We start from the raw sequence: 25,688 nt of genomic DNA, 5'->3' as shown, positions 1-25,688 counted from the left end.
ATCGGGTATTGAAGAACATTTCAGTATTTAATTGAGAAGTCTGGCAGTGAAGGATATCCAGCTTGTAGTGTTAACCGAGTGGTCGTACATCAAAGAACTTTTAGTGTTAACTAAGTGATCGATCTCAGTATTAAATGAGTGACAACATAATACACCTATCTAATAATTAATTGATTCAGGTTGACTATTTGGATGTTTAATGATTATCTGAAAGGGTATTCAAGCTGACTTGACAAAGCTTATGATATATAAGAAAGGTCAAGTAGTGAGAATAAGAGAAAAAGTGGAATACATGGAATAAGATGGATATGTGAATGAAGGAAAAGGCACAGAAGGAGAGTCTAGAAGATAAGCTGCAAAGAATATTCTGATTAGTAAGGATCTAGAAGTCAAGCTAGAATAGAGATATGAATCTACAAAAGAAGTTGCTTCACAAATCAAGTCAAATTGTTGTTACCTTCTAACCATTGTAGCAGTGAAGAAATATCTTAATAGAGTTGACTTAAGAGTCATATTGTAAATCCTTTAACAAGGTGACATTTCAAGATAGAAGTGTTTGAAAACCTCTAACTAGGCCACTCCTAATAGGGTGAACTAAATCCTCTAAAAAGGTTATACTTAATAGTATGTTTTGTAACCTTTAACAGGGTTGGCTCCTAACAAGGATCACTTCAGAAGAGTGAAAAATCTTGTAACTAGTTGCATGGTAGTTCTCCCAAATTGGGTTTCAATGTTAAAGATTGGTGTCATCTATGTCCATGTTATTTATGCTTTATATTTTTGCAACTAAGTTACTAAATGTTAAAACATATTAATATTCATAAGATTACTTTGTTAACCAAGTTATAGAAATAACTTAGTTATAACCAAACTGAATAGTATTGCATTATCAATGAAAAGTTTGTTTTGACATCTAGGGACTGGGAATTGTTTTGTAGTAGTCGATTCACCTCTCCCCTCTCAGTTACTCTCTTCATTTCCAACAATTGGTATAAAAAAAGAACTTTGTAAATGCCTTATTATATGCTCTTTATAAGAAAATTTCACTTTCTTACTATGGTAACTATTTTGACTGATACAATAACTTTGAGTAAGTGTTTTAACTAATAAGCTAAAGAGTTGAAAATATTGACAATATTATTTATTGATTCCTCTTTTACAAGGTTTGGCCTTTGGATTGTTTCAAAGTAAATTATTTTTATCTATTGATGAATTTAAGGAAAATTTAATGAATTTTCATGATAAGATTTTATAAATAGGGTTATAAGAAGAGTGGATTTAATCATGGAAAAAAAAATGGTAGTTAAGAGAATTCTAGTTACATTAATATTGTGATATTGCTATAAGGATTTAACTTCACAACTTATAATTTTTTAGTCAAACTTATTGGCCCATATTTCATGGGTAGGGTAGAAAATAATCTCCTACTTATACATTAATATTATTATGCATGACCTATATAAATCATGATATTAAGTATTCCTATTATTCTAAAAAATAGATTTATGTGAACCATTATTACTAAGAAAATAGACCAATGAATTAATTTTAAAAACTACACAATTAAATAGACTAGACTACTAGCAATATCACAACTCTAATTCTATGTCTATCAATAGGTTTTTGATTGTGAATTTCTATAGTCTACTCAACAAATCTATTTGGTGCATATCCTACATTCAATGCAACCCCATAAGACCATATTTCTTACAAGCATTCTTTCTAAACACTACACTTGCCATGTATGCATTTTCTTAAGGGTTCCTAAGTTTATTTACCCATTAGTAAAATACATCTATTCTTTGGCAAAAATTGTGTGTCTAAATCCTAACATCAAAATATTTCCCTCCTTATAGTTCTTTTAGGGCTATATTTTATGTGAGATGACAACTTTCCACTTCTTATTTAGAGTTGTAATATCTAATCTTTGATTTATCAGTTAATAACCTACTAGTGCAAAGTTTGTATTCTTAAAAAAGAGCTTACATTTTAAAATTTCATAAAAGTATTAAAAAAGATCTACGAAGAAGGCAACTTAGAAATTTAAATATAGTTCCTAGAGATCACCACTTGGCATATTGGTTCATTTATATCCCTTGAATATGCATGCAAAAGAGTTTTATTTGATTGAATTATGTCCTCAAGATATTAGAAATAAAAAATAACCATTTTGTAACTTTCAAAAACTGAACATGCAGAGATTTAACAAGTTGGGACCATGGGAAATATCGTATTTAGTCCTAAGGCTCTACTACTAATCCTAATTGTTCATTAACATGTGGAATATGCCAAAAACCAAAACTTGATGAGATAGAAGTTATTAGACATTAAAAAGTTGCTCCACAAAAAATGGCCAGTTGGAGAACACAATACTGTTCAGACTATAAATCAAAAGAAATAACATTTGGATTGGGCTAGGCAAACATGGAAAGTGAGGTGAATGCACTTTGAAAATATATATGAGAGGGGAATGAGCCTTTTTCCATGAAGATGAATTAGGTACGAAATACAAGCCTCTAAAGTAGGTCATTCTGTTAAATTAGAACATTTGTAGTATGCATACTTGTGTTGCACCCTCAAATTAGGTGCCTCAAAAATGCATCCAATCAAGATATTATGAAAGATGAGAATGTTCAAGTGTGATCAATGATAAGTGGTGAAATAATTTCCAAAGCCCTTAGATTGAATCACCTTCAAAGTGGATCTTTTGAATAAATTTTCTTATGGTATATCTCTATTCCTTAATCAAATTTTATTCATGTAAACACCAAAGTTCTTTCAAATTTTAGAGCACCAACATATATATATATATATATTTATCATTATTAGAAATTTTTTGTGACTTAATTATATGGGAAAATAAAAATGATATGTTAGCAAATGAATGTACAAAAAATTTGGAGTGATGTTACTCACCACAAAAGAATGAAAAACTAGAAAATATCAATTTAAAATAATTAAATATTTTATAGGGATAGGATTTAATAATTTGTATTTGGGAAATGATGATAAGGAGAATGGATTGACATTAGGTCTCAACCATTTCCATAACTATATGTTAGAATGAACTAATCATGTTACTCCAATTTGGTGTGCTTAAGTGTTCTTGAAAGGACATGCTAGAGGGTTGATATGCTATATTAATTAGAATGTTTAAATATTTAGTCAAATATTTTTTAAACAAACCAAATGAGAACATTATTTGGCATGTGATGGTTAATTTTTAATTTGGATCATTATTTGTTTATATTGAATGGACCAATGTGCAACTAAGTGTGTAGGACTAGTAATCCATTGACCATGAAATGTGGATATAACTAAGTGACCATTTGTGATTTACCACCTAGAAAATGAAGTTTAGCCACAAAAGATAATTGTAATGTTTGTTGAGTGATATGATTTGAGTTCTAATTGCAATGTGTCTAGTAAAGTCTTGTTATGTTAAAATTGAAAATAAAGATGCACATTGTATCTAAAAGTGTATTTTTGGATTCTATCATATATTTGATTTAAAAAGGGTCTAAAGGTCTTATTTATGGGGATGTGTATTTTTAGTGACCCTAATTGGGTGACTTGTGGGTTGGGAATTGATTTTTGGTCAAATAATTGGTCATACTACATTTATGGCTCTTCATACATGCAACTTTTATTAAGTGACTAATTTGGCATGTGGGTATGGGTCAAGACCATCCCCATCCCCCTTTTTTTATCTCCCACCTCTTTAATGAGGTAAGAAAAGCAAGGCGTAATGAACATCTTGAACCACCTCTCTTCAATGAGGAATCAATAGGAAGAAAATGATGATTTTTGGACAAATAGAGGAAAGGGGGAGAGCAAAAAGGAAACTATGGAGAAAGAAAAAAAGACTTGAGGAGAGGATTATGTTGAACTTTGACCATTTCAAACTTGATATTGTTAGTTGAGTTTGGTTCCTTGCCTTTTTACTTGCATTCATGTGCACCAATCTTGTTTTAGACAAATTGATAGCTAGAAAGGTCTAGATCCCATTGTATTACTTCAAAAATGAGAATTACATGATAATGCTAGATATCTAGGGTGGCAGAGTCTGATGTAGGAGCATCCGGTGGTGTAAGGGCAATCCTGTATCACCCAAAAATATGCTTAATGGTAGATTATGTTTAATGTCTTTATATTTTTGGATACCCATTTGGGAAAAATAGGGAATCAAACTCTCCTATTGCCATTATTACTTTTTCAGGCTAGTGTTCTTGTGCACCCTAAGATATGTGCAAATGTAGAAATTGGGTTCTTTTGGTATACAAACAAATATATGAAAACTTAGAGGGTGTAATTTGGAGGGAAGGTTGTACTTGGAATTTCAATACTTCAAAAAATGAATCAGGTCAAAAAGGTTTCATAGTTTGAAAGTTATTGTAATTTTAAGCTATTTGGAGATCTCTTAGGAATGCTTTAAAGCATAGTTTGGGGCACTAAATGGCCTTGTATGGCCCATAAAATGGGGGGTGACCAAATACAACTCATTATTATTTAAAATGCTATAATAAATATTAAAAAAATGTAAACAGTTCATCAATTAGAGTCTTGGATCAAAAGTTATGCCTCCTAGAAGTTGGACTACCTTTTCTAGAACCTTCTATTTTTGTATTAATTTCTAATGTGACTTCTAGAACCTTTTTCTTTGGTAGTGACCACCAAATGGAAAAATGTAAAATGAATTCCTAATCCTAAACCTAATTCAAGTTACTTTAGGCCAATTCTTGTAATGAAAAGGCAAATTTAGAGGAGTTAGGGATTAGAAGGTACCATGAGAAGGGTTTTTCTCCAAAATCTAATTATGGTCTAAGCCCATAGGGCATGTAGTTGAGTCTATTTTTATTGTAATGAATTTAATAAATTCTTATTTCATAGAATAAAAGTTTCCTTCCTATTGTGCTCATTTTGTCTTGAGTTATGCACTCATCAAGTGGTATCAAAGCCGAAGTACCTAAGTGTGTAGACAAATCATCAACTATGAGGAAGTTTGTACCAAGACTATGGTTGTGGGTTCTGAGAGAGTAAGAAAATGTCTCCATAAATAGAATGTGGTGGAAGGGCCAAAGATTTTTTGCTGGAGGTTAGAGCCTTCCAGAGGCTAGTGCAATCATTACAAAAGGAGATTCATAGAGGGATAAACCTTGGCATAAGGGATGAAAGTTAGGAGGAAAATGACAAAGAAGAAAATGTTCTACATGAAGGGGAATGGGAGGGAAATGTTATGAATCAAGAGGAGGAAAGGATTTTCAAGGCCCTTTACAAGATTGGGAAAAGATTCAAGTTTTAGGTTCCCACATTTTCTTAGGAAACCTTAATCTAGAGGGGTTGGTCAATTGGATCAATGAGTTAGAGGAATATTTTGAGTATGAGCATATTGAGGACTCTAATAGGCTTAAGTTTATGAAGGCCATACTGAAGGGCCATGCCAAAATATGGTGGAAAGAGATTCAGTTAGAGAAACAAAATAGGAAAGGAGAAAATTAGAAGGTGGGGTCGCATGGTAGAAATTCTAAAGTTTAATTCATTCTAGTTGACTATGAGATTGATCTATTCAAGAAGATGCAAGGGTTTTCAAAACAAGTAGGAAAATTTTTCTAGGAATACATAGAGGAGTTTTACTGAATCCTCATTAGGACGGGGCATGCAAAAGATAACAAGGAGAAGGTTGCCCATCACCTTAATGGGTTAAGACCACACATTTAGGAGGAGCCAAGCCTGGTTAGAATGATTAAGATTGAAGAGGTATACCAATTATCCTTGCGGGTTGAGGAAAAGTTAAACAAGAAGTTTGATTTGAAGCAAAAAGGGTGAGGCCTAGGAGGAAGGGGCAGTGTTAGGTCTTTTGGAGGTGAAAATGAGGACTAGAAGAAGAATGAAGATGCTGGTACTAGTCAAAACCAGAGCATTGAAGCTTTCAACAGCTTCCATGAAAAAAATTATGGAGACCAAAGAGGACAAGGTAGAGGAAGAGGCAAAGGTCTAGGAAGAGGAGGATTTCATGGTACATGTTTTTATTGTGGAGAATAAGGTCATGAAGCTTATAAGTGCTCTCAATACCAAGGAAAAAATGATAGGAGAACTGAAGGACAAGCAAGGGTTGCTTATGTGGATGATGATGCCATGTCATCACATTCTGAAGACACATAAAGAGGAGAGGTTCTAGTTAACAAAAGAGTCTTATTGAGTGGTCATGAGAGTGAAATTAGACAAAGGAGGACTCTATTTCTTACTAGGTGCAAGTGTGAGGGTAAATTTTGTAATGTGATCATTGATGGTGGGAGCATTAATAATTTGGTGTGAAGGGAGATGGTTATAAAATTTAAGCTCAAGAGGGAAAAAGACCCACACCCTTATCATATTTCCTCAATAGGAAAAGCATAAGGTCTTGGTTACTGAACAATGTTTGCTAAAGTTCAAGATTGGAAGTTACCATGATGAGTTATTCTATGACATCATACCAATGGATATATGTCATTTGTTATTGGGAATGTCATGCTAGTATGATAGGCATGTAGTACATGATCATCATGCAAATACCTATTCTCTAATGAAAGATGGAGTTCATCACAAGCTCAAGCCTTTAAGAAAGAATGATTAAAAGGTATACAATAGTGCTAGGGGTTGTTAGAAATTGGAAATACTAAGGGGTTGGGGGTGGGGGGGTGTTTTAATTAGTGTTTCACAAACCTTCTCCCAACTATGGATATTATTAACAATCTTTAAACTTAGATAAATGATCAAGATGAAAAGTAAATATAACAGTAACACAATGCAACTCATAACATCATTATTTATTAAATAGGGAAAATTTGGCCAAGAGAAAACCCCAATGGGGATGGTACCCACAAAATGATCGACTAATCAAAAATATCTTGTGAAATATATTGATCATGTTAGGAGCCTATTACATCTGTATCCAATGTATTTGTCCTTATTGAAGGACTAGGTCTTGTTAGAAGCCTCATCCCTATTAGGAGTTGGTGATACAATAAAAGTAGCAAGCTAAGCCCACTCCTCAAGCATGCATATACAATGGTAGAATCTATATTAAAAAAAGTATAGATACTGCAAAGACCTTTATGATCATGTTGATATCTTTAATATCTTATTTGTCCTTTCTATCTTTCTTCACAAAACTAATCACACATCTTTAATAAATCTAAATTTAATGAAATAGTCCTTTTTTGAATTAGGTACATGATGGTTATGATAAAGAGGGGATTGTTTTGCATAAGGGTTCTGTGGGAAAATAACCTAGATGAAGTATTTAAATTTGAGTTGTAGATGAACACACATATCTTGCAATGGATATAGAATTCCTTGGTGTTTTGATAAGGCCAAATGGAAGATTCAAGAGAAAAGAAGAGTACCATTACATTACCTTGAAAACCAATGTGGACAACCTCAAACTGACCAACTAGCCCTCAATTTCTCAGACGATGAAGGAAATCTGACAGATTGTGGAATGGGTAGCAAGTGTGTTTGGCAATTCAATCTTAGGGAATTCAACCTGAATACGGACATCCCTACCCTTAATTCAATCAAGTTCTTGAGACAAATTGGAATTGATTTCAGGAAAAACAACAAGATGGGTATAAATTTAAATAATTTTTTGAAGCTTCTCATGTCGTCTAGTATAGTTTTGAATGAAAATGTTAGATGGATTGCATTTCATAGTGCTAACAATTTTGGGTACCTCATAAAACTCTTGATTTGCAACAAGAAGCCCTACACACAAGAGGGGTTTCTCGGTCTAATGAGATTGCATTTCCCAAGTGTCTATGATGTGAAGCATATGATCAAGTTTGGTGATGGAGGTTATGGAGGGATTAATAGAGTTGCTAAGCTACTTAAAGTGGAGAGAATTGGGACTTTCCACCAAGCAAGGTTTGATAGTCTACTTACTTGCTCTATTTCCATGAAATTGAAAGAGGGGTTTCCACAAATATCCTTAGACAAGTATACAAATATCTTGTATGGATTAGGTCTAAACAACTACAACAAAAATGTCTTGTATGGATTAGGTCTAGAAAACTACAACTATTGATTTTGGATACATTGAGTTTGTGCTATTGTACATAGTAATTAAAAACATGGATAATGATGTGTTAATTTTGTTGGCTAACTTGTAGTCTAGTGTATGTGTAGACACCCAAAAATTGGCAAAGACTTAAAACATCACAAATCTCGACCTAACAACAGAAGTTGAGAGGAAAACAACATACTTTCAAATCAAAGATCTTACATCAGGTCATTAATCGATCAAATCATCTATCAAATCAAAAGGAAATAAACCAACTTTAAAAAGAGGAGAAATACAATTCAAAATCATAAAATGAAATAAAAAAAGGAAAAAGGAAAAGAAAAAAGTTTACAAATAAATGGAACATTTATTAAATCAATAAAGCCATTTATCCTCACAAAAGTGAAAATCCTCCTTTTATATTTAAAAGAAATGGAAAAAATCCTCATTTATCCTCAAAATTAAGTCTATTGGACTCTTCCTCTTATTACCTTATGATTTTCACCATTACCCCCAGTCAAGAGTGAAACCTTGATTCTTACAAGTTACCCCAACCCCTTCTAAAATCTTATAAATAGGAGGAGAATTCAAGAGCAAAAGAGCCCAAGTTTTAGGCATCTGCACTATAGGCACATTTTGAGTTATCATCTTTTAGCATTGTCATTATAGCAAGTTCATGTCATTTTGATAGCATTTTAGCTTTCTTTTCATGTTATTTAGTATCATTTTAGCAAATGTTTAGCTCATTACATATTCATTTAATGGAATTCTAGAGTTGTTACACGCATATAATCTGTATTTAGTCATAGATCTTGCATGCATACTTGTAGATCTACATTTTGAGCATACTTTCATTCTAGAACTATCACTGAGATGCTAGTTTGAGAGCATTCTTAGTGGTTGTAGTTAGGGAAACATGAGACATTTGTAGAGTTTCCATTTTGACAATGATTTCTTGGGTTTAGTTTAGTTCATTGTCATCTTATTTGAACTTTGCATTAAAGTCTCATGAATACATGAATATATCATGTACAAAGTGGTGCCCACTATGGGGCTTGAACTTAAAGCCTCTCCATTCTTTAATCTTTTTGTCTAATCTTCCATTTTTATTGTAAATCTGCATTTTTTGTTGGTTTCTTGTGCAAATCTGATTGGTTGTAGGTTCTACAACATTTCAGAAGCTTCATAACAACAAAAATGAACTCTCAAAGGTTTCTTGAACACACAAAGACTAGATATGCAATTCTCTGACACTGCAATGCTTCTAACTCTATTTTAATGCTTCCAAGCAATCTTTTAATGCATTTAAAGCTTTCTATAGTGCATTTAAAGCTTTCTGTAGCACATTTAAATCTTTCTACAGTGCATTTAAAGCATTCTATAACATATTTAAAGTTTTCTATAACACATTTGCAACTTTCTATAGCGCACTTACTAGTTTAAATAGTGCATCTGATACATTCTATAATGAAAATGTTTATTCATGTAGTACATTTGATCAAAGTCATTAATTGTTGAATCTGACTTATAGATCTAATTGTTGGTTGCTTACAAGTTTTTTTCAAGCTAATGAGAACTACCAGATCATTGACAATGCATGATAGTAATGAAGACCCTCAGAAATGCACCTAACCTTTGCTAGCATTGAATCAGGTAAGTGGAGCTCGGCCCTCTTTAATTCAAAGTGTGAAATTTCTAAGTTTAGAATCTAGTTTAATAAAAATGTTTGATCTTGCTAACCTAAATAGGAGTAGACCTATGCTCTTAACTCTTTTGAGTTGATCAGAATGCCCCACCTTTTGTAAAGATCAGTTATAATCAAACAAGGAAAAGAACCCACACATAACTTAACTAGGAGCCCCTTGTCTTCTATAGTTAAAGGGCTTGTAATTGAACAACTATGTTTATTGTGTTTGGGAGGTCAGGATGGTAGAGATATGCTCTCACTCTTCTAGAGGGATCAAATTCCCAAACCTATTTTTGATTTTTGTTTTCCTGCTTTCTACTAGGTAGGTTTACTTAGCCATAGAAAGGCTACCTCCTGAGTTTCCTTAGCAGGGTTAGTGAGAGGGAATGCCTTCCAATCTTGCATTCCCAATCAAATGCAAACCACCTTGTTTGGAATATAGCTTTCCTCTAGTATTCCCACAAGGGATTATGCCAAACCTCCTTAGCATTGGTGGGAAGCTCTCTATCACAAGAGAGGTAAATCCGAACATTATTGGTTAAAATCTAAAACCCACTGGTCACCAGCTCTAGACAACCTTGTTAGGAAGCCCTTTTCTTCCATTCTTGCTTTCTACTAGGTAGGTTTACTTAGCCATAGAAAGGCTACCTCCTAAGTTTCCTTAGCAGGGCTAGTGAGAGGGAATGCCTTCCAATATTGCATTCCTAATCAAATGCAAGCCACATTGTTTGGAATATAGCCTTCCTCTAGTATTCCCACAAGGGATTATGCCAAACCTCCTTAGCATTGGTGGGAAGCTCTCTATGACAAGAGAGGTAAATCCAAACATTATTGGTTAAAAACTAAAACCCACTAGTCACCAGCTCTAGACAACCTTGTTAGGAAGCCCTTTTCTTCCATTCCTGCTTTCTACTAGGTAAGTTTACTCAGCCATAGAAAGGTTACCTCTTGAGTTTCCTTAGTAGGGCTAGTGAGAGGTAATGTCTTCCAATCTTGCATTCCCAATCGAATGCAAGCCACATTGTTTGGAATATAGCCTTCCTCTAGTATTCCCACAAGGGATTATGCCAAACCTCCTTAGCATTAGTGGGAAGCTCTCTATCACAAGAGAGGTAAATTCGAACATTATTGGTTAAAAACTAAAACTCACTAATCACCAACTCTAGAAAACCTTGTTAGGAAGCCCTTTTCTTCCATTTTCTAGGTGCATGCGGTTTCATCTTTTATTATTATTTCTACTACATTTGTGTGTGGATGTGTATGCTATAATACACAATAATCTCAAATTTTCAAGACCACAATCCTTTCAAGAAGATGCAATGGAAAACTAGTAGGAAATAGAGCTCAAAAACTACTTAATATCCTGAAACAATGCATCCAATCCATAAAATGGTGCATTTGACTCATTATATAATGCATTTGATCTTTGTTATAACGCATCTGACTGCAAAAAAATGCATTTTCTATGCATAACAACATATTTAACATATTTAACATATTTAACCACTCATGAGTCACCCCTATTCAACCAAAGCTTAGAACCTTTCTCCAAAATGGGTTCATCCAACACATGGGATGAGAAGAGCATTGAAACTAAAATTGAAGATTTTTAGCAAAACCCTAATCTTGTCAATATCATGGAAAAATACTTGAATGAAATAAAGAACAATACATACTAGCACTAGTACAACAAGGCACAAAACTACCATCCAAATTTGATGTAACCAATCTTAAATGAGATGAAGAAGAGTCAACTTTAGACGCCATTACACAAAAATTGCAAGACCTACAATTAGAAATGGAAAGGATGAAGCGAGGAAAAATTCAACCTGCAGAATTTAGCCTTGAAAAGGTGTGTCCTCTTCCATTAGATAAAAACATCACCTTTACACCTTTTCCAAAGAATGTGTAGATACCAAAATACGACAAATATTTTGGTACATCAAATCCCCAAGATCATCTTAGATAATTTTATACTCTAAGTATTGAGTTTGTTCATGACACGACTTATCTAATGCGTCTATTTCCTAGAAGCCTCAAAGGGCAAGCCATGGAATGGTTCTCCAAGCTACCCTCTAACATTAAGTCCTTTGACCAATTGGCTTCTGTATTCATTGCCCAATACTCTTATAATATTGAAAGAGAAGTTACGATGATTGATTTTTGTAATACAAAACAACTTCCCAAAGAATCATTCAAAGTCTTCCTGCAAAGGTGGAGACACATTTTTTTCCAAATACCACAGAGACATTCTAGACAAAGAGTAGACTAACATCTTCATCAATAGTCTCTCAAAACCTATGAACTACTAGCTCCAACTCCAAGGGCCTAAATAATTTAAGACTACCTTAGAGAATGTAGCCAAAGTAGAAGAGACCCTGATAAACAATGATATCATCAAGTTATCAAAAGATGGTAAGGGTTTCTTAATCAAATCCTCATAGACTCACAATTCATCTAATCGTTCCATTGGTAAACAAAAGTCGTGGTGGAGAAAAAACAACAAAATACCATCAATGATGGGGTGGTTGAAGCTAACCATGTCAAACCACAAACCCAACCCCATCCAAATTAGTTGTATCCTATCATCAATAACACCAATCTAAACACACCTAGACAAGATAATGCCCATCCATTTTACCAACATAACATGACAACTCCCTCAATGTCTAATCAACAAGTTTCTTATAATCAAACTCCTCTCCCAAGAGGATATCAGTCTTTTGATATATCTAAAGAGTATACACCTATTGGGGTGTCTTATGAGAGTGCTTTGCAAATACTATTGGCTGATGAACTCATTGTACTCCCTGAGGCCAAACCCTATGAACCACAAGTTAAACCAAAGTGGTGGAGTGACAAGCATTTTTGTGCCTACCATCAAAATAGGGGGTACTTAACAAACAATCATTTTTCCATTAAGCGGCCTATACAAAAGTTAATCAATGATAGAACTATCGAAGTGAACAACCTCAACAACAATGAAGATCACATGGCCTTCAAGAACCCTTTTATGAGCCACGAAAAGGGTGAATCCTCTAGAGCTCATCAGAATGCACCTTCCCATGACAAAGTTAATTATGCTCATCATTATGATAACACCATCAAGATGATCTCTAGATTTGATGATGTCATAAATATCATCATAATTAAAGATAAAAATAAGAAACAATCATGAAATACAACTACCCAAGGTCAAGCCACTAAAGTCATTTTACTAGGGCCCATAATGAGTTCTAATCATGCAACAATGAGTTCTACTTTACCCAAATATATCTTGGTCAACCAATTACTCAAGACTCTTGCCCATATATCTATTTTTGCATTGCTACAAATTTCCCCTGAGCATAAAGAGATCCTCACCAAAGCCTTAGTGCCAAACAACCTTGATGTTAGTAGACTTCAAAATATGATAAGTAACCTGGTTGCCCCTCATTGTGTATCCTTTTTAGCCTAAGATGACATGCCCATCATTCATCCACAAAATTCTCCTATGCACATTAGAGTCTTTATCCATAGAAATAGAGTCAAGAGAGCCTTGGTTGATAGTGGGGTAGGCCTCAACATTTGTACACTAAATTAGGTAAAAGCTCTAGGATATATAGAGGAAGCTGTTAATCCAAAGAAGAAAATCACCATCAAGGCTTATGATGATGAGGAAAGATCCTCCAAAGGCATGGTTATTTTGTCAATTAGGGTAGGCCCTATTGTAAATGAAATTGTTTGTCAAGTCTTGGACTTAACATTAACTTACAATATCCTATTAGGAAGGCTGTGAATTCATGACATGCAAGATGTTCCTTCCACATACCATCAAATGTCTTAAATTTTAATACATGGGTCAAGAGGTGACCATACCTAGGGATCAAAACCTTACTCAGTATTGCAATTCCCTTATTCCTAATAAGAGGAAAGAAACCGACACTTAGACAGATGACATCAACCTAATAAAAATGTTACTCTCATAACACCAAGCTTCCAATTTTGGCAAAAAATCCTTATCTCTCCACCACATGTTTAGAAATATGAAACTACCTTTTCCCTTTTGAGGAGAAAACATAATAGAAAGTTGTACTAGGAAATGATCAGATAAGGAAAGTGGAAGAATACAAGATTCCAATGCAAAAGAAGATTCAACCCAAAATGAACCTACCATAAATCTATTCAATTGCTCCAAAATTCTAGTAAATTTCTCCATATTGTTAGTCCATATGAATTTACCATTTGTTGGGATAATATCAAATAAATTATTTTTCTTGATGAACATTCTAAAGTCATACATGACTTGAGAAGTCATCTTTAAACCCCCAGATTTATCCTCTAGATCGAGCAGAGCATTAAAATCCCTTGCTAAAATAACCTTGCTACCATCTATCAAATCTCAATCTAGACCTTTAGTTTGTTGCTAGTCTTAGTGGGTCCATACACATTAAAGAAAGGAAAATCCAAGTTATTCTTCTGATTGAAAACTCTTCCATAAATCTAGTAAGGGGATCTCTCTAATTCAATAACTTTAATGTTGTTCAGATTCAATAACATTCCCAAGCCACCAAAGGTCCCAACCACTTTTTGAAAGAAACCTTCCCATTTATTACAATTCCACAAGAAGCTAAGAGCTTTATCCAAATTTATTCTCATCTCTTGAAAAAATACTAGATCACCTTCCATTTTATTTAACACTTTTTTAACCAAGCATTTTTTGTCAAGGGCTGATAATCCCCTGACATTCCAAGTATAGATTTTTATTTCTAACCAAGGGAGCATCCTACTCCATTGGCTTTTCTAAGATAATCAAAAAAATTGATGATACCTTTCTCATTAGCCCTTTCTTCCCTCTTAAGTTTGTTAGATCTCCTAATCCTACCACCTTTGGATTTACCAAGTAGAACATTAGCTAATTGACTCACATTTCTAGGATCCACATTTTTTAATTCATCTGAACCAAAGAAACTATTTTTAGAGACCCAATCATAATCCACTTTAGTATTAGATTGCATATGTGTTTGTAGAGCATTCATTTCCACCATTAACTTACACTAAGCTAAATGATCATCTTTCAAACAAGAGCATTTTCCTTATTCTAGAGAAGGGATCTACTTCAGAGAACCTATCTTCTGAATCATAAGTACAATTTTATTAACCATTTTTTTTAGGACCCATATCTTTTCTAATTTGTTCTTTTGCCAATGATTACCCATAGGGAGATTATTTCCCTCTCTCCTTTCCTTAGAAATTGGTAGTTCAATTTCAACTCTCTGTATCCATACTCCACTCCTTGACTTAAGATTAATAGATGATGGGAGCTTAGGATTAATTCTATTTGAGCCTAGGTTATTTAGCTTCAAATAGAATTTACTTTTATTTTGGTTAATTAATTAATCATAGGGTTGAATCTTTGTGTAACCTCTCAGTAGTAAATGTTCAATTTTAATATTAGGGTTACATATATGTTTCTTATAGATATGTTGGCTATTGAGCTCATTGTTTTAGTTTTATGAGGTTAGTCATGACTTAAAATGAATAAAGGTTTATTTTGGTTGCATGCTAGATCTATAGTTTAGAAATATTTTTATAATTAGTTTGGCTAAAGGTTAGAATCCAATTCAGTTTAATATTGCTATGCTTGAACTTGGGATTATTGTTTAAATTTAATAATGGATATTATTTCATGTTCTAATTACCTCATATCTCCCATCTCCCTCTTTTGTTTGTACTTCATCTCTTTCTCTCCCCTTGTAACCATACCTTCCTCTTGATTAACAAATATCTTCATTATGAAAGTTAATTCGAAAGATTATAGATATTTTTTATAAACATAAATATGATTATTTTTAATTCGCAATGAACATTATTTGTGATCAACAGAATAGGAAACATGCAATGTATGAGGTTTTCAATAATTAATACCAAATTATAAAACAATTTAAAACATGTATGTAATCTTTTAATGTGAAATAAAAATGTTAAAACTTTCCAATTATCAAAGTGTTACACTAAAAATAATATAAATCATATATTTGTAAAAATATAATTGACATATAAAATATGTGAATGTAAACCATAAATTTTTTCAAATGTTCACTAATTTTATAGTAACATGAAATTGACATTGTTTTAGGAAAGAAATAGAGAGTTAAATATTGTCATTAGAATCACTATCATCATCAAATTGAACAATGTTTTGTTGAAATAAATCAGATTCTATAGGATCTAAAATATCAAAACAATAGAGATGTTCATAAATTCTACATTACAAATACCATGTGCTTGTAACTCCTCATCTTATTCTTTGAAAATCACAAGTAGTTTGTGTCCATGTTGGTATTTTCTCTACAAAAATCTTCCTTATTCTTTCACGGATCTAAAGAGTCTGAAATACCCCTTTAGGTCATCATCTATCTACCACAACTTGATTCCATGGCGTGTTCTATAATCCACCAAACTACAATCTAAATTTTTTACCATGATAATGATAATTTGATAAACCTAGAGTACTATTTTGTGGAGATTGAAGCATTTTTTCTAACTAACTAAGACCATTTTCTGTAGAGTGCATTCAATAAGAATATTTCCTAGTCAAAACCTCTATAGGAACAAAATAAAGCTCCACAGAATCACAGTCTTCAGAACAAACTAATTGCTAAAAAACTGAATCTTGGTAGAAGTGACCAAAATTTTAAAGAGTTGGTGGATAAAATTTCAAGAACCTTGCTTCTAAAAGATGCTTTTTACAAAACAAATAATTTTTTCTTTCCTTAGCATGTATTGTTGGAAGATCAAAATGATGATATGTGTTATCAACTTTAATTGTTCTCTACCTAAATATTTTATTCCCTTGAAATATCTAGAAATAAAAAAATCTAAAAAAATAGACAAATTATATTTTCTATCTATTCTATAAATATTGTTTGTTCAGTCATATTAATTTTTTACAACATATAATTAAAAATAATTGATAGACAATAATATAACAGTATTAAATGAGAATAATAAACTTTCCAATATCATTTTATTTTTGGTAATATTTTACCCATTTTTCTAAATACTATAAAGGCACAAAGAAATTTTTAGAAGAAGTACAACTTTTAATGAGAAAGATGAACATCAAAGTGTTAACATAGTTTTTCTACCATTTTTTTGTCCACACTTTTTTTTAATTGTTCTTTGCTCAAATAGAATAAGTCCTATATTTATAACATGTCTCTATACAAATACATATTATTTAACTGTTGTGGAAAGGACCTTATTAAACTGTACAATCATGATGCAAGTTATTTCTAAAGCCTTCAGGCTTCTTTCTTCAACTTCTCTTTTTTCTAACTATTTTCCCTTCATCATTTTTCATAATGATCAAATCATCAAAAGAATGGAATATAAGGGTAAATGATTGTGAAAGCATGAGAAATGAATGAACAATCCTATTTTACCTATAGTTACACCAAAATATGAAGGTATTGGATATGTTAAAGGTAATGGAAAGATAAATACAAGTTCAAGTGAATTAGGTTGAAGTTATGCCAATGTATGAAGGTATTGGATATGCTAAAGGCAATGGAAACATAAATACAAGTTCAAGTGATATAGTTGAAAGGAAGACACTATACAATGTTCATATTGAGGAAGAAATGGACATACAAATGATAGGTGTTGGGATATAAATCCATGTACTATTGGTAGTTTGAAAAGTTATTGTGAAAAGACATGCTAGAATAGACATTGTAAGAAGGATTCTATGGAAGGTTGTGGAGAGAACTATGGATCAAGTATAATTAAAATTTTGTTAAGTACATATTTTTTAAATGTAAGAAATAATAAAAATATTTTTAGGTTTGATTATTCAGTGGATTACAAAGGGTTTATGTAAATCAGAAGGATTTCCTAGAAAGAAGTCTATAGAAAGTAAATTCGTAAGAGGCTTGAGTTTTTTTTTTTGAAGAATTGAAAATAAAGGCTTCAAGGCATATCCCAAATGTTAGACAAAGACAACACATCATTGAATTTTCAATGCTCACAAGAAGATTACATTCTTTGAAACCTATTCATAATTTTCTTTGATATCTAATTTTGTATTAACTTCCTTAAAATTAAGTGTCTTTGAATTTCCACTCACATCAAGTCTTATTCTTAATGGAAACATTGTGTTGGGTGATCCCATAATAATGGGTTCCACTTTTTGACCAATTTTGACACTGAAATCAATATTTTTGAAAAAAACCTAATGTTCAAGTGACTATATCTTTAAAACGATGAATAATTTCAAGATGACATAAACTAGTGATTTGTAGTACTCTATTCCTAATTTGTAACCATATTTTTTAATTTAAAAAAAAATTATTTATGTCAATTTTTTCTTCTCCTCTAAAAAGTGGTACATGTTAAAATTCAATATTTTTAAATAGTGACAGTCTATTTGACACACGTAACTTTTTTTCTAGAAAAGATAATGAGGTAATTCTTTCAATGTTGGATTTGTAACATCAATATCTAGAGGATACATTTGGTTTGATTCAATTTGGTTGAATATTGTATAGTTTATGAAGTTTTGAAGTGACACCAATTGTGATTCAGACATACATTCATTTTGACATAGATAACTTGAACTCAATTTATCATAAATCTTTTTTTTTTGAATAGATAGCTATCTCAATAGCCTATTTCCTAAATATATTTTAAAAAAAATTTGACCTAATTTACTAATTTTCCCGAAGTGTTGAAGTCAGTTGATGTTCAATTGGTAATGAACTTATAATGAGTTAAACTCATATTTGAAAGTCTTAATGAATATAATATGTATTACAATTATAGTCATTAGAAAGCTTGCTCCGAGCAGCACATATTGGAATTTTTTATTTTATAGTAGGAGATAATTCAATCTCAATTTTAGGGGTCAAAAGAGCCAATCTCATTTTTTTTTCCAGAAAACAATACCAAAAATTTGTAATTTGGAATGTTCACACAAACATATTAGATATGTTTGTGCGAGCACATGTCCGCACAAACATATGAGCAAAATAATCTGGCAGTTAGAAATTTAAGTTAACGTATTTGCATGAACATGCAAAATAATTTGTATTTGCACAAACATGAAATTTTTTTTTTTATCAAGATCTCAAATGGGAAAATGGAATTTTAATTGCAAAATTGTTGTTAAAAATATGTTCACATGAACATATTAATAATGTATGTTCACACGAATATACCTTATTTAAACTCAGTATGTTCGTGTGAACATGTAATTGTTTTATGTTCATGCAAACATAGTTAGCGTGTTCGCACAAACATACGTAAAATTCAAGATGTAAATTTTTCATCATTTCATGATTTCCTTCATCCCCCAAAAGTGGTACCCAGTATTGTTGGTTCACCTTGACATTGTTGGTCATTTATACTTGGAAAATCAATTAATCACTTTAGAACCTATCCATAATTATACACTCATTCTAAACCATATCATCACTATATCATTTTTATGCTTAATACTCATTAGATTATGTTTCAAACAAGCAACATATTATGTTCTAGAATAGAAACATAATACGCATGAGGCATAACATAATGCTTCCCCTTTAGGATTAGAATATCATTTATCCATTTGCCCAAAACAGTTGTCCACATGTGGAGATTCACTCCACAAAAATTCACCAATTCCTCCCAAAATAAAACTAATAAAATTTTTGGGTTACTTTTAAAAAGCTCCAAGAAAGAAAGGCAACCTCAAAATAGCTTGAGCTTAATTAAAAATACATTTCTTTTAAAAAATTCAAAAATAAATGGGAAAAAAATAAAAAAGTAGAGTGAATGTAAACAAATGCAAAATTGTTAAAAAATAATAAATAGTTTCTATTAGTTTTCAAATAATTAACTCTTATAATTATATATAATTTCTCCTAATATAATATTGTACACACATAGATAATAAACATATTGATATCACATTTAATATCATGAGTATTGGTCTATTAGACTATCAATTATATTCACCAAGTACTCAAAAGGCTTTGATATCACATTGATATCAAGAGTAGTGGCCTTCTAGAAAATCAATGATATTCACCAAGAAGTCAAAAGGGTTTTTTATCATATCTAATATCAAGAGTATTGGCCTCCTAGAATATCAATTATATTTACCAAATACTCTTTGAGTAATGGCCCTCCAAAATGTTGAGATGCATATATTGACTAGATAGTATGAGTAATGGCCTTCCAGAACATCAAGTCATGTGATATTCACTGAATACTCTATGTAATGGCCCTACAAAATATCAATATACACTACATTCACCATGTACTAAAAATATGTTTATAAGTTTTGTGCATACACATTCTCATAATGCTAACCATATAAAATCACTTCCTTCTAATGTACACAGGGAGTAGGCCAATTAAAATCACATAGTCATGAGGTATATTCATGAATCATAGTTCTCTTAATGGCTACAATTTATTGATCATGAGAAGATCCATCTCAACATGTTTTACTCCCTCTAAATCAATATGATCCTGATCACTGAAGTTTGGTTGATTCATATCCTCTATCTACACCTTCTCTTTCATGGTTGCCTCTAATGAAATGTCATGTTGCCTCTTAATCTTAATCTCCTTCTTCCAACAATAACATTCTCTAAGGAAAATATCAAAGCACATAGCTCTTATAGTATAGAAATATAATTAAGAGAGAGACTAGAATGAGTAAATAAATGAAATATTTAAGAATAATAAATAGTTATATGTGCATCATTGATACTTTAGTAATGTCCCCTCTCATTGAACTTCTTGATTGTACTTCTTAATACCAATATCTCATTTTTAGATTTCACTTGTAAGCATACTTACAATGTTTATCTTAAATAATTTCTTGTTGGAATTTACAATTGGGAAGATTAACTGCTGAGAGGGGGGGGGGCAGGTGGGTGGTGAATTTGAAGTAATATTATTTAACCTCTAAAACTTTTAACTGGGATTGATAACATGTATCTAACACATCTAATAAACATGAAAGTAAAGACATACATGAAAATAGATAGCACAAGATTTTGGTCACCCAAAAACCCTCCAAAATGAGAAGGTAAAATTGGGGTGGGGATGACACCCACAAATTATCATTGCAGCAATATGTAACTAATTAAGGTTACAAAGTTTGACCACTTCTAATGGTCTGCCCTGTGAAAGGCCTACTCTATTAAAGGCTTTACAACCTGTTAAAAGTGACATAGTTAGAGGATTTACAAACACTCACTTGGAATGCTACGCTATTAAAGGATTTATCACCTTGTTAAAGGTTTACAACATGGCTATTAGACCAACCTATCTTCATAGGATTTTCATTCCTAATACAATGGCTAGAAAGTATCAGAATGTGTTGACCTGATAACTTACAGTCTTCTATTGCTACTCAAACTATTTTGATCCTTCCTCATTTGGTATGTCTCTGTTCGAAGTGTTGATGCTTTGTTCTAATCAACTTGATTTTGCAGTGCTTCTCTTCCTTTTCTAAGTCTTTACACCCCTTTTAACTTCACTAGCATTCTCCCATACAACTATCACTCATACATGAGTTATGGGGTTTCAATCTCCTTATCAAGGCTTTGAAGATTTTGGGTTAGGTATGAATCTACGATTGATATTCACCATCTTTTCCCTCTCAAATATTTACACTTTTCCTATTGGTTGCATGCTTTCTTCATTTTTCTGAGTGGCTACATGCTGATTGCATAGGGAATGTAATAGATTCGATCTTATCTTTTAGGTTCTTCAAGATTCATCCTGAGTCAGCTCAAAAATAGTTTACATTTGAGTTTTTCAAAGCACAAACTCATATGCTGATTTTGTGTTACCCAACACTTACTGATTGCTAATGCTCGACACATACAGGAATTCTGTCTTGCTTGGCTCATATAGTAATTCTGTCTCGCTCGACATCTATACTTTACTTGGCACCTATAGTGAATTGGCATCACTTATCACTTGGCACTTGAAACTTTCTCAGCACTTGAAGTTCACTTGGCAACTATTGAATTTCTGCCTCAGTACATACTATAGCTCGACATCTACATTATACTCGGCATCAACCTTATAATTTTCTTAAGTGTATTGACACTCAATTGTCAAAACATATCTGAGACCAACATTTCTAATAATATTTGAAAACTTGTTGTGAGAGAATGTCATGTCAATAAGACAAATCAACGCTCTTTAATATTTCAATTATTTTATCAATTCCTAATGTGAATGTATTAGTTCTCAATTCTCATTATTCCTTTGTCAATATTATTATTATTGTATGTTTAATTTTATTTCCTTTTGAAATCATTATCCCATATAATTAAATTAGACTCCCCTTTGGATTAATAACCCATACCAACTTAAGCCTCATTCCTCAAATGACATGAGCCAAGAATATACTAAGAAATATTTTTATATAGAGCCCTAGCTTATCAGGCTTCCTATCTTTATCAAAATAAATACTGCCTCTATCACCCTTTTAATGTAGTTTGACATGTTTTGTACCCATCTTTGGTTACAATATATTAGTGATATTTGTCTTATGACTCTCCTTTCTTTTTGATTAGTATTTTATACTTATTTTATTATTTTACATATGATGGAGCATTAAACAAACAATAACAAATATTTTTTCATTAAGGAATAGAAATAAACAAAAAACAAATAGCAACACCCAACAAAATAAATTAGAAACACATAATTGAAAATGAGTCTCGAATTTTCCAATAATTTAGTTCTTCATATTTCAAAGAGATCAATGCATTTGGAGAACACATACCAAAATACAATGGTAGGTCAACTACATTTGCAACTGGTCCAGTAGAATAACAGCTTTGTGACCACTTTGGGCACAAATTGGCACTACCACTTATTTTTTAACGCTATTAGTGTCCCTTACAACAACTTGAGCAACATAATTAATTGTTAGGATTTCTTTTTCATAGAGCCATATTAAATCTTATGCACATCTAGCAAGGAATGTGGTATGACAATTAGATTTCATAGAAAGATAATACATAATCAAAGTCCCTAACAAAAACCTCTTCGTTTCCTCTCAATCCTAATATTTAATTATTTAAATAAATAAGATAGTTTGATTTAAATAAAATAACTTGATGTTCCTTTAAAATAAGATTTAAATAAATCACATCTCACTACTTCACATAAGAAATCATCTAGACTTGGTTGGCTCCTCAAATTGTTGGTCAAATTCCTATGAGTCTTGCCTACTTGATGCTAAGAAATATGACACAATTTGGCTAACAAATGGGTTTGATCCTTTAAAATCAAACACTTCTACTCTTCAAGACCTGTAATACCTAGGCGGATATACTTTCTCAATAACTATCCACAATGATTCAATACTTTTGAATGTAGGGTTTTTGGATGACACTTTTGTAATATTAAATATTTCTCAAGGAGAAATCATATGTACATCACTAAATATTTTTGGAATTCTTTATTAGATAAACTAAAATATGAATGAAAATGGCTAAATGATGTGAAAATAAACTAGCCAAAGAACACCACACACTACAATTGTATATCTACTTAGATGAACCAAACAAGACCAATACTTAATCCATTTGGGAAAATGGAGTCAACCTTACAAGAAATTATAATCAAATTTATCATCATATTATATTGGAGATGGTTTCACACACCATCAACTACCAAAAAAAAGAACATGAAAAATATGAATCCTAGTCTAAATGTTTTAACCTCGGTAATAGATACCAATTGGAATAAATATCTGATAGGATGTAATATTTGATAATTAAAGATATATATTAAATTTATGTTGGAATGTCTTAATGGGAAGAGTGCTTCTGAGAGGGGGGGGTGTGAATCAGAAGTACTGACCTTTTAGTTGTTTTAAATCCTTAATAACATATAACTGAAACTAACATGCATGCATAAATACATTAAACAATCATGAGAAGAAAACATGCATCACCACATAACACTTTAAATTTTGATGACCTAGAAACCCTCTAGGAATAAGAAGGTAAAACTAGGGTGGGGATGATACCCATGAAATTACTGCAATAATTGATTTCAACCACTTCTGATGGTTTACCCTGTTAAAGGCTACAACACATTGTTAAATGTGACCCTGTTAAAGGATTTCTACACCCTATTAGGAGTGTGCCTTGTTAGAGGACTTAAGAAAATTCAACTTAGAATGCCACCCTATTAAAGGATTTACATAAGGCTATTAATCCTACCTAACTCAATAGGATTTCCAAATTTCTAATACAATTGTGAAAGAGTATTAGAATAATATACCTAATCTAATGCAATCTCTGATGCTGATCTCAGGCTCTTGATATTCTCTTCTATCTCTGATCTCTGCTAGATATGATCTGATGATTGTGTTCCTTGTTTTGTTTTGATCAACTAGATGTGTAAATGATGTCCTTTCTACTAAATCATTGACACCAATGTTTTGCAATGACCTTAATGATAGAGTCTACTTTTCCTTCTTTCCTCTCTTACTCTCGCATTGTTCAATGGCATCAAGACTCCCTTATAAAGATTAGTAGTTCATTATGCATCCTTGATTCAAATTTTTCCACTCAAACCCTTGAAATTCACTCATTGGCTACATGCAATTTCCAATTTTCTGATTGGCTGCATGAGGATCACATAGGTAGTTGGGAGGATTTGATCTTATCCTTTTATCCTGTTATGAGTCATGCATAACCATTTCACATCATGGTTTGTATTGGCACAAACTCTTATTCTAATCTTGCGTTGCTTGACACATGAAGTAATACTAATTCTCGGCACCATTTATTCTGGATTGCTCTGCATCCACTATGTTTTCTGTGTTACTCAGCAACTTAAGCTTTCTTGTATTGCTTGGCTCCTATTGGATCTTGAGTTACTCGGCTTCTATAGAATTATTGTGTCACTCGGTACCTATAGAATTTTTGTGTTACTTGGCACCTATTGGACTTCTACTTTGCTTGGCACATATTGTCTTCTGATCTACTCGGCATGTGTTAGAGTTCTGGCTCGGCTTCCATTGTATACTCAACATATATAGTGAAAATGGTTAAGTGTGCTGACACTCATTTTTCAATCTTACTTATTTGATCAACAATCTCCCCCTTTGACATGAGTGTTAAAAACACTTAACTGATCATTCATGATCTAAACCTTATGTGTCCATTCTTCACTTACAAAATTTCAAAAAGATATTATGAACAAAAATATATCTTATGACTTCCCCTGAGTTGATTATGTCATGAATTATGATGTCTTGTGCCATTGTGCATGATGTACTTTGTTCTTTGACCTATTTTTGACTTGTTCTTGCCTTCTGATCATGTTATCTCCTTTTTTACTATATACATTTCTCCTCCTTTAATATATCTCTACCTTAAAATATTATCTCCTACATTATCTCCCCCTTTGAATATTTTCTCCCCCTTTTTGACACTTATGTCAAAGGATTCTAAATGGTAGTGCCATGCTTGGCCAAAAATGTTTTATTAACCTCAAGAAGTATTTTGAGAGCTACATCTCAGTTATTCAATTCAATATCCAATGACTTGTGTTGGATTGTGAGCTTTGTTGCTAGATCAACAAGTCCTTCATGTGTAGAAATATTTGGATCCTTTTTCAAGACTATTTTTGCATACATTTGCTCCTTGTGTAAGACTTCCAAATGAGGAGTAATAGAGGCTTGTATTTGCATTAGCTTTTCTTTAATAGTGGCCTCTTCTGTTGATAATGCAACTAATTCCCTCTTAGTGTGAAGTGTTTGAGCAAAATGCTTCTCACTTTGTATAGGATTTGAGGGTAGTTGCATGCTGGAGAGCTTTAGTTTGCTTTCAAGGTTCAAAACTTTTGAATTTATTTCTTGTGTGAACCTAGAAAAATCACACAATTTTCTATAAAGGGAAAAGATGTTCCCTAACATAATCTTTACATTATACAATTTCTTAGCTA

At 32.2% G+C, this 25,688-nt stretch overlaps 1 pseudogene; it reads left to right on the top strand.

The window, feature by feature from the left end:
• Positions 1-7,212: 7,212 nt before the first annotated feature.
• LOC149565270 (putative CCR4-associated factor 1 homolog 7 pseudogene) lies at positions 7,213-8,062 on the top strand (annotated as a pseudogene).
• Positions 8,063-25,688: the final 17,626 nt, after the last annotated feature.

This window comes from Cupressus sempervirens, chromosome 3 (genome assembly GCF_028749045.1).
Source record: "Cupressus sempervirens isolate cs-2001-9-10 chromosome 3, ASM2874904v1, whole genome shotgun sequence".
NCBI classification, from domain to species: Eukaryota; Viridiplantae; Streptophyta; class Pinopsida; order Cupressales; family Cupressaceae; genus Cupressus; species Cupressus sempervirens.
Note: the sequence above shows the minus strand (reverse complement) of the source record. Positions and strands in the feature narration are given on the sequence as shown.